The sequence below is a fragment of the Megalobrama amblycephala genome, unplaced genomic scaffold, assembly GCF_018812025.1.
Source record: "Megalobrama amblycephala isolate DHTTF-2021 unplaced genomic scaffold, ASM1881202v1 scaffold199, whole genome shotgun sequence".
Taxonomy (NCBI): Eukaryota; Metazoa; Chordata; class Actinopteri; order Cypriniformes; family Xenocyprididae; genus Megalobrama; species Megalobrama amblycephala.
Window position 1 is genome coordinate 398,253 of NW_025953336.1, and position 8,926 is coordinate 407,178.

An 8,926-nucleotide genomic window follows, 5' to 3' on the forward strand; every position below is an offset into this window, starting at 1 on the left:
TGATGTCTATAGAAGCGGAAATAACAACCCTTTCCATTATAACTTGACAACACGTTTAATTCATATCAGATACACATTGTGAAAGTAACTTAAAAGCTTACTCTATTCTTCCCCAGTTCACCGGCACACTTACTTTCATGTATTTCGGGAGAAGTGGATAAATTCACGGGTTGTAAATCCAACAGATCCGATTCTCTGCGCGGTGCAAACTAACATGGCGGTGCCCATCGCTCATAACTAACGCGATCGTTATAAAGGTGTTTAAACAGCAAAACACATCCACTTGCACATATTTGGCAATCGGAATATTAGATATTTCATGCTATAGTTAACAAATTTGTGAATATTTTGAATAAAAAAGGAAAAATTAAGTGAAAGCAGATCATCATTCATACAGTGCTGCAGTGTGTCACGTAACAAGCAATGACGCGTCACCATGGAAACCATAAAGTGATACGTTCTAAATAGCGGTCGCCTTAAAAAACTCACGCTGGGGGGTCAGCCAGAATATTTGAAACTTACGTGCGAAAGGGTTAAGCAAAACGTGATAGCCCACCTTTCTTTTATGTGAAAAGTGACACTCTCTTGCCTTGTGTCCTGTCTTTCCACATGCAAAACAAACAACTTCCTGATCTTTCCTCCTTTCTGCAAACAATGCCTTGCAATGTGACCATCCCTTCCACATGCATGACAGACAAAGCTTTGAAGAGATCTCTCATTGTCTAGACAATGTCTAGCAATGTGACCAGCTTTTCCACATGCATAGCAAAGAATAACACCTTCTGAATTTACTCTCTTTGTTCTATGATGGAAATCATCAGAAAATCTAGAACATTCTCTTCTGCCAAAGGCAGCAACTGGATGTTTAGGTTTGGCATCTTTCATTTGATTATTTGCATTTGCATTATTGTTGTAAATCTGTGTCATTTTACCAATAATGTCATTATACTCAGAGAGAGGTGTCACAAACATTGACACAGCAGAACGAGTGAATGGGTCACATTTGTTAATCAAGGCAGACTTGAAACTGACATCATTCTTAGTAATATCAGGATTGCCACTGAATGTTTTAAACACCTCCAATAATCGGTCTGAAAACGCTGCTGGGTACTCTCCTTTCCTCATGTGCATCTTAGATATGTTATCCCAATTAACTGACATCACACCTAAAACTTCAAGTAGTGTCTGTTTCCTCTCTGACTTATTAGCAGTTCTGTCCTTTACTTTCTGAGTTAAGGCTCCAGACAAAGTGTCAGGCAAGCACATTCTTAACAAAACACATGCATCGCCATCTGTAAATCTGTAAACCTCAGCATATTCCTCCAAGTTTTTCAGAAAATCTAATGGATCTTGTTTAGCAGGATCACATTTCTCAATATTCTTGATCACAGTTTCTAGTTCAGTTGGATTAAATCCTCTGACCATGGTAGTGGTCATTTGCTCTTCCCTTCCTTCAATAGCACGCACAGTTGTAGTAGCATGAACTGGTGCCATGAGAAATCTAACTGTACAATCAGAGTCTTGACTACTGAATGCCCGGAAATCTCTTTTCCAACCTTCAGAGCTATTTTCCTGCAAATCTGGCTTTTCTGGAACTCGGTTAGACAATGTGACACCTAACAATGTCTTACTGGTGATATTCTCAGTTATGCCATTCTTGATCATAAACTCACAAGCTGCCTTAGTTTCCAACAAATTGTTGGCCATTTTTCCCACAGATGATTTAAGCATGTCATGGTTAGTTCTAAGAAATGCAATCTCATTCTGCATTCTGATCTTCTTTCCATATCGTTTCACTAGCTAGGTAAATTTTTGTAGAAATTACTCCAACAGCAAGTCGTTCATTTTCAGCTTTTAACTCATCTACTTTCTTCCTAGTTACTTTGTATGAAGCAAAAACTGCTTGAAGTGCATTAGCAATTTTTCCTTCTTTGTTCTTAGGCATTTTATGGGAATTTTTTAATTGACCCATAGCCCAGTTGTATGGATCATCTGCCTTCTCTATCCCATCCAACATTTCAGGTGAACCGTGCTTAGCTATGTATTTAATGATAATTTCTTCCATTTTCAAAACCTTATTGAACTGAGATAATTCAACAACTATTCTCAATGTCTTCAATAACTCAATATCTTTCAATAACTATATGTTATCTAGTTGCTTTAATATAACTGTTAGTCTATTTCAGATGCAAATGAACTCTATCGAGCCTTAAATCTTATTACTCTACATAGTTAAACATGCAATACTGTCACAGTAAGTTGGACAAACCCAGCCACAGTAGTTTGGGCTTAAGTTTATCAAATTTAAAACAATGCCTCAGTACGTTGGGCAAAACCACACTGCTTCGGGTTATTGTTTTTTCACAATTTCACAGAATCACTGTGTGTCAGACTCCCTACACTGCACTTCAGTGAGGGTGCTTTCACACCTGCCTCATTTAGTTTGGTTGAATTGTACTAGAGTTCGTTTCCCCCTGTGGTGCGGTTCGTTTGGGCAGGTGTGAAAGCAGCAATCGCACTCGGGTGCGCACCAAAAGTGTACCAAACAAGCGTACCGAGACCTGCTTGAAGAGGTGGTCTCGGTATGCTTTCAAACGAACTTTGGAGCGGTTCGTTTGAGATGTGAAAGCAATCTGACCCAGTTAACGGACCAACGAACCAAATGATATCATAATTCATAACGGGAAATGTGATATATAAAGTGGTAGTGTCTGATTCTGTGAGTGAGCACATTATTTACCATAGCTGAAAACGAACGAGCGCCTCTGTTGTGTATTTGCACTTCTCCATGTGAGAATACTGTCCTGACGAAGCCTTTTTCCCGCTCTGTTTCATTATAAAATTCATATGGTCTCTCTCTACACACTGACAACAGGTCGCCTACTAGACAGCGCTGTTCAACCAGAGACAGACCGAGAGAGAGAAAGAATGCGCGTTTGAATTTGCCGCAGCATTAATATGAATGTAGTATATAATTTAACAGCGGGAAAGCCGGCTACATTTATGAAGTGTTTGCGTGTGTCTCTACAGTTACAAATAAAGCCACAATAAACTCATGGAGCGAACTTGTCAATCATTATTTTGATGGATGACACAGAGAAAACTCTGACCAATAAGAGGACAGTTTTACTCGCATGTGACTTGCCTAAACGCATTTTAGTACGCTTTGAAATGTTGCCATGTGAAAGCGAACCGAACCAAGAAGAAAATGCAACATTGTAACAAATTTAGTCCCTGTTTCGGAACAAAACAAGCAATCCATAGGTGTGAAAATGTCTCGGGTTACGTATGTAACCCTGGTTGCCTGAATAATGGAAAGAGACACTGCGTAGTCGCATTGGGAATGCCTCTGGTGTTACGTCTTGAAGCACTCGTGAAATCAAACCAATAGTGTAGCGGGACGTCAGAGCGGTTGACGTCACGGACCAGGAAACTATAAAGCACCCTTGAGAACAAAGAACGCCAGCTTCTGAAAATGGATGAAGCAGACGCTCATAGGTGTGCAGGGAATATGGCTAAGCTACGCAGTGTCTCGTTCCCTTATTCAGGGAACCAGGGTTACATACGTAACCCGAGACGTTCCCTTTCATGGGAACATCGACACTGCATAGTCGCATTGGGAACGCAATCCCAACTAAGCCATAGGACCAAATGCCTATGTGTATTGTATCAGGATGATAAAACTGAGGACCCTGGAGTGGAGCCCAAATCAAGGTTATAAAACCTAATAAAGGTATGGTGGGAAGACCACCCAGCAGCATCACATATATCTTGGAGGGGAACCCCCGACATCAGGGCCTTTGAGGCAGCCATACCCCTAGTAGAATGCGCTCGGATAGCCAAAGGAGAGGGCTGTCCAACCGACTTATATGCCAGTGAGATGGCCTCGACCACCCACTTACTCATTCTCTGCTTTGACGCTGGACCTCCCTTATTAGGAGAACCATAACAGACAAACAATTGTTCAGTTTTCTGCCACAGGGCAGCTCTGTGGACATACGTGTCTAAAGCCCTAACTGGGCAGAGCAGATTCAGTTTTTCCTGATCCGGATTTATGAAAGGTAGAGGACAGAAAGCCTGCAGGACAATGGGTCCTGGGACATTTGTAGAGACCTTGGGAACATATCCCGGTCTAGGATGCAGAAAAGCTTTGACCATTCCTGGAGCAAAGTCCAGATATGAGGGAGCAACCGATAGTGCTTGTAAGTCCCCAATTTTTTTGAGGGATGTTATTGCCAGAAGAAATACTGTTTTAATAGTGAGGATGGCGGGTGCTGGGGATGAGGATGGCGGGTCGAGATAGGGCAGGACCCGTCTCTAACCCCTCCACCAGATCCATTTGTGAACCCCAGGAACGGAGTTTCCGCTATGTGACCCACAGCAGGACCTGCGCCCTGGGGAATACTCCTCCTCCTTTCCACAGAATAATATAGGTTTCATAGACAATTGGAAAAGCTTTTGGGGCAGACCTGACCTGTTGAAAAGAGATGGTATTCATCCGTCCTGGGATGGTGCTGCTCTTCTCTCTAGTAATATGGCATATAGTCTCAGAACTAAAACATGACAAACTGGGGCCCAGGACAGGAAGCAGACAGACTGGCTAAACCGACCGTCTGCTAGCTGCCTCACGTTACAGAAGTCAGATAATTCCCAACACATAGAAACTCTTACACCTAGATATTATCAAATAGAGACTGTGTCTGTACCCCGAATTAATAAAAACAAAAAACTTCCAAACCCATTTAATGGTAAAAATTTAATTGATGTTCAACAAATAAAAAATAGAGATAATAATGATAAACAAATTATAAAGCTTGGGTTGTTAAATATTAGATCACTTTCTTCAAAAGCACTTATTGTAAATGATATTATCACAGACAATAATCTAGATGTGCTGTGTTTGACAGAAACCTGGCTAAAACCGGACGATTACATTACTTTAAATGAGTCTAGTCCTCAAGGTTATGATTACCGACACAATCCTTGACAGAAAGGAAAAGGGGGAGGTGTTGCTGTAATTTATAGTAATATTTACAGTATCAGCCAGAAGTCTTTCAAATATAATTCCTTCGAAGTGATGGTGCTTTACGTAACATTATGTAAGTTGACATTTGTGTTGGCTACTGTATACAGGCCACCAGGGTACAATACAGACTTTATCAAAGAGATTGCCGATTTTCTATCAGAATTAGTACTAGCTGCAGATAAAGTCCTTGTTGTTGGTGATTTTAATATCCATGTAGACAATAAAAAAGATTCATTAGGATTGGCATTTACAGACATTCTAAACTCTATTGGTGTTAGACAACACGTGTCGGGACCCACTCATTGTCGTAATCATACTTTAGATCTAATATTGTCACATGGAATCGATATTGATGCCGTTGAAATTCTGCAGCAGAGTGACGACATCTCAGATCATTATCTAGTCTCGTGTATATTACATTTAGTGAAAGCGGCTAAACTGCCTCTCTGCCATAAATATGGTATCACTTCTACCACTAAAGATTGCTTTATAAATAATCTTCCTGATCAGTTTCATCGCCTTAGCATACCAGACAGCTTAGAAGACCTCGATATTGCAACAGAAACTATTGACTCTCTCTTTTCCAGCACATTAGACTCAGTTGCTCCTTTGTGTTTAACCATGGTACAATGAGCACACTCGGGCCCTAAAAACAGCAGTTAGAAAAATGGAGCGCAGCTGGAAGAAAACAAAACTAGAAGTATTTCGCATTTCGTGGAGAGAGAAAATGACTGAGTACAGAAAGGCCTTAAAAACTGCTAGATCTGCCTATTTTTCAAAACTTTTAGAAGAAAATAAACACAACCCTAGGTATTTATTTGATACAGTGGCTAAATTAACAAGAAATAAAACTTCAACTTCTGATGTTTCCAAAGAGCACAGCAGTAATGACTTTATGAACTTCTTTATTTGCAAGATTGATAATATTAGAGAAAAAATGATAACCATGCAACCGTCTACTACAGTCTTGTGTCAGACAGTGCATTGTAGTGTCCCTAAAGAAAAATTCAATTCATTTACTGCTTTGGGAGAGGAAGAATTGTCTAAACTTGTTAAATCATCAAAATCATCCACATGTATGTTAGACCCTATACCGACTAAGCTATTGAAAGAGATGCTTCCAGAGGTCATAGATCCTCTTCTTAATATTGTTAATTCATCTTTATCACTAGGATACGAACCAAAAACCTTTAAGCTGGCTGTTATTAAATCTCTTATTAAAAAAGCACAACTTGATCCTACAGAATTAGTCAATTACAGGCCGATCTCAAATCTCACTTTTCTGTCAAAAATACTAGAAAAGGCAGTTTCATCACAACTATGTTCCTTTTTAGAAAGAAATAGTATCTGTGAAGATTTCCAGTCAGGATTTAGACCGTACCATAGTACTGAGACTGCTCTCATTAGAGTTACTAATGATTTGCTCTTATCATCAGATCGTGGTTGTATCTCTCTATTAGTGTTACTGGATCTTAGTGCTGCATTTGACACTATTGATCACAATATTCTTCTAAAAAGACTCGAAAATTATGTTGGCATTAGTGGAATTGCATTGGCATGGTTCAAATCATACTTATCTGACCATTATCAGTTTGTAGTAGTAAACGATGAGATGTCATATCAATCACAAGTTAAATATGAAGTACCGCAAGGCTCAGTACTAGGACTGTTGCTTTTTACTCTGTACATGCTACCCTTGGGAGATATCATTAGGAAGCATGGCATTAGTTTTCATTGTTACGCTGATGATACTCAGCTCTATATTTCTTCGCGCCCTGACGAAAATCTCCAATTCGCTAAATTAACAGAATGTATAGCTGATATAAAAAACTGGATGACCAGTAATTTCCTACTACTAAATTCAGGAAAAACAGAGATTCTAATTTTTGGACAGAAAACTTCTTCACGCAATAATCTAGAATACTGTCTAACACTTGATGGCTGCTCTGTTAAGTCTTCGTCGTCAGCTAGGAACCTGGGTGTGCTCTTTGATACCAATCTTTCATTTGAAGGCCATGTTACTAGCATCTGTAAAACTGCATTCTTCCATCTGAAAAATATATCTAAACTACGACATATGCTCTCAATGAAAAATGCAGAACAGTTAGTTCATGCGTTTATGACCTCAAGACTAGACTACTGTAACACTCTACTGGGTGGTTGTTCTGCTGGCTTGATAAATAAACTACAGCTCGTACAAAATGCAGCAGCTAGAGTTCTTACTAGAACTAGGAAGCATGACCATATTAGCCCAGTTCTACCAGAAAGACTCGGGAAGCAAAGAAACGTTTGAATATGATTTATTCAACAGTATGAATGTAAATATCAATGATAAATGATAAAGTTATTTGGCGTAGGCCCCGTCCATAGTACAATCCGGAGGGTAGCAGACGTTTGCAGATCCTGCCTTAAGATGAAGGCAGGGGCGGAGCCTACCCCCAAAAGAACTGAGAATGTGAAGAAAATACGCACCAGTTGGATGATTCTTTGAATGCGTTCCTAAATATTACCAAAGAGAAAGAGAGAATGAATGCACAGACATTAATGAATGTTTAATCATTAACAGAAAGAATCATTATGTAACATTGCCACATTAGGTCAAGCATGAAAGCAAAGTAGGCTGATAGGCCAGCGTATAAATGTGCCATGTGGATCATGTATGATGCCACGATAGGCTATAGTGAGGGGAAGTAGATGTAGATGAATGAGATGCCCGGATAAGCCGAATAAGCAAGTCATATAGATGTAAATATCAGGAATATAAACTGACGCCATTACAGGTAGTTTGTCTCAATAGTATACTTACCACAGAAGATTTAAATATAGGATTTTATGATAAGCTATAACCTTACCTAAAGCTTGTTATAAACATAGCCTTGGTAATCCTAGATTAAACACAAAAGAATACCAGTGATGTGAATAGTGATTTGATACGAATGGTCAGAAAGACACATTAGTCTGTGATACTAGAAGACTGCATATGAGGACCATGGTCCATAGAGTTAGCGGTTCGCTTGACCTTGAGCGAGTATAGGGAAATCATAATGAGTGATATTAAATCATACGAAAACACCACCACCAGTAGTTTGCATTAGTAACGTACTAGTATTAAATTTTGACAAATAAATTGCATACATAACATTGACTGATAAAGATATGGAGTGAGGCTACATTAATCTGATTAACATGGAAAGACCACAAAGGCCCTGTACCTTGAAAAGTCAATATAGGCCAATTTGAGAAGACCTTGGAGTTACATAAAACAGACTTACCTGGTGGCCGTGAAAGGTTTTAATTATATGAAGAGCTAAGACAGGCCTTTGTGTAGAACCATGATATGCCACTTGATGCAAAAATGAAAACCATTTAATGTGAGGTAATAAGCCATTTGATGTGATGCCAACAATATGCCCGATAGCCGATGGCAACGTTATGCCCGATGCAAACGATTTGCCCGATGGCAAAAATATGCCCGATGGCTGATGGCAATGATATGCCCGATGCAAACGATTTGCCCGATGGCAACAACATGCCTGATGGCGACGACATGCCCTGTGAAGCTGAAAGTCATGATAGCCATTATAATGTGATGACAAATATAAACCATTAATGTTATGGCAACAATATTCCATGTAAAGCTAAAAGTTATGATGACTATCGAATGTGAATGCAACGAGAGGCCATTTAATGTAAAGCAATAATAGGTGATTTTATGAGATGTCAACATAACGATATACCTATAATACTAAGTCAAAGGCAATAATAGGCAATTTAGTGTGATAGTATGATATATTCTATGCAACGCAGAAGTCAAGGGGCCATTCTGAGCAGAGCAACAATATGCTATGTTACACAAAAACCATGATTAGGCCGTTATAAGTAAAGGCCACGAAAGGCCCA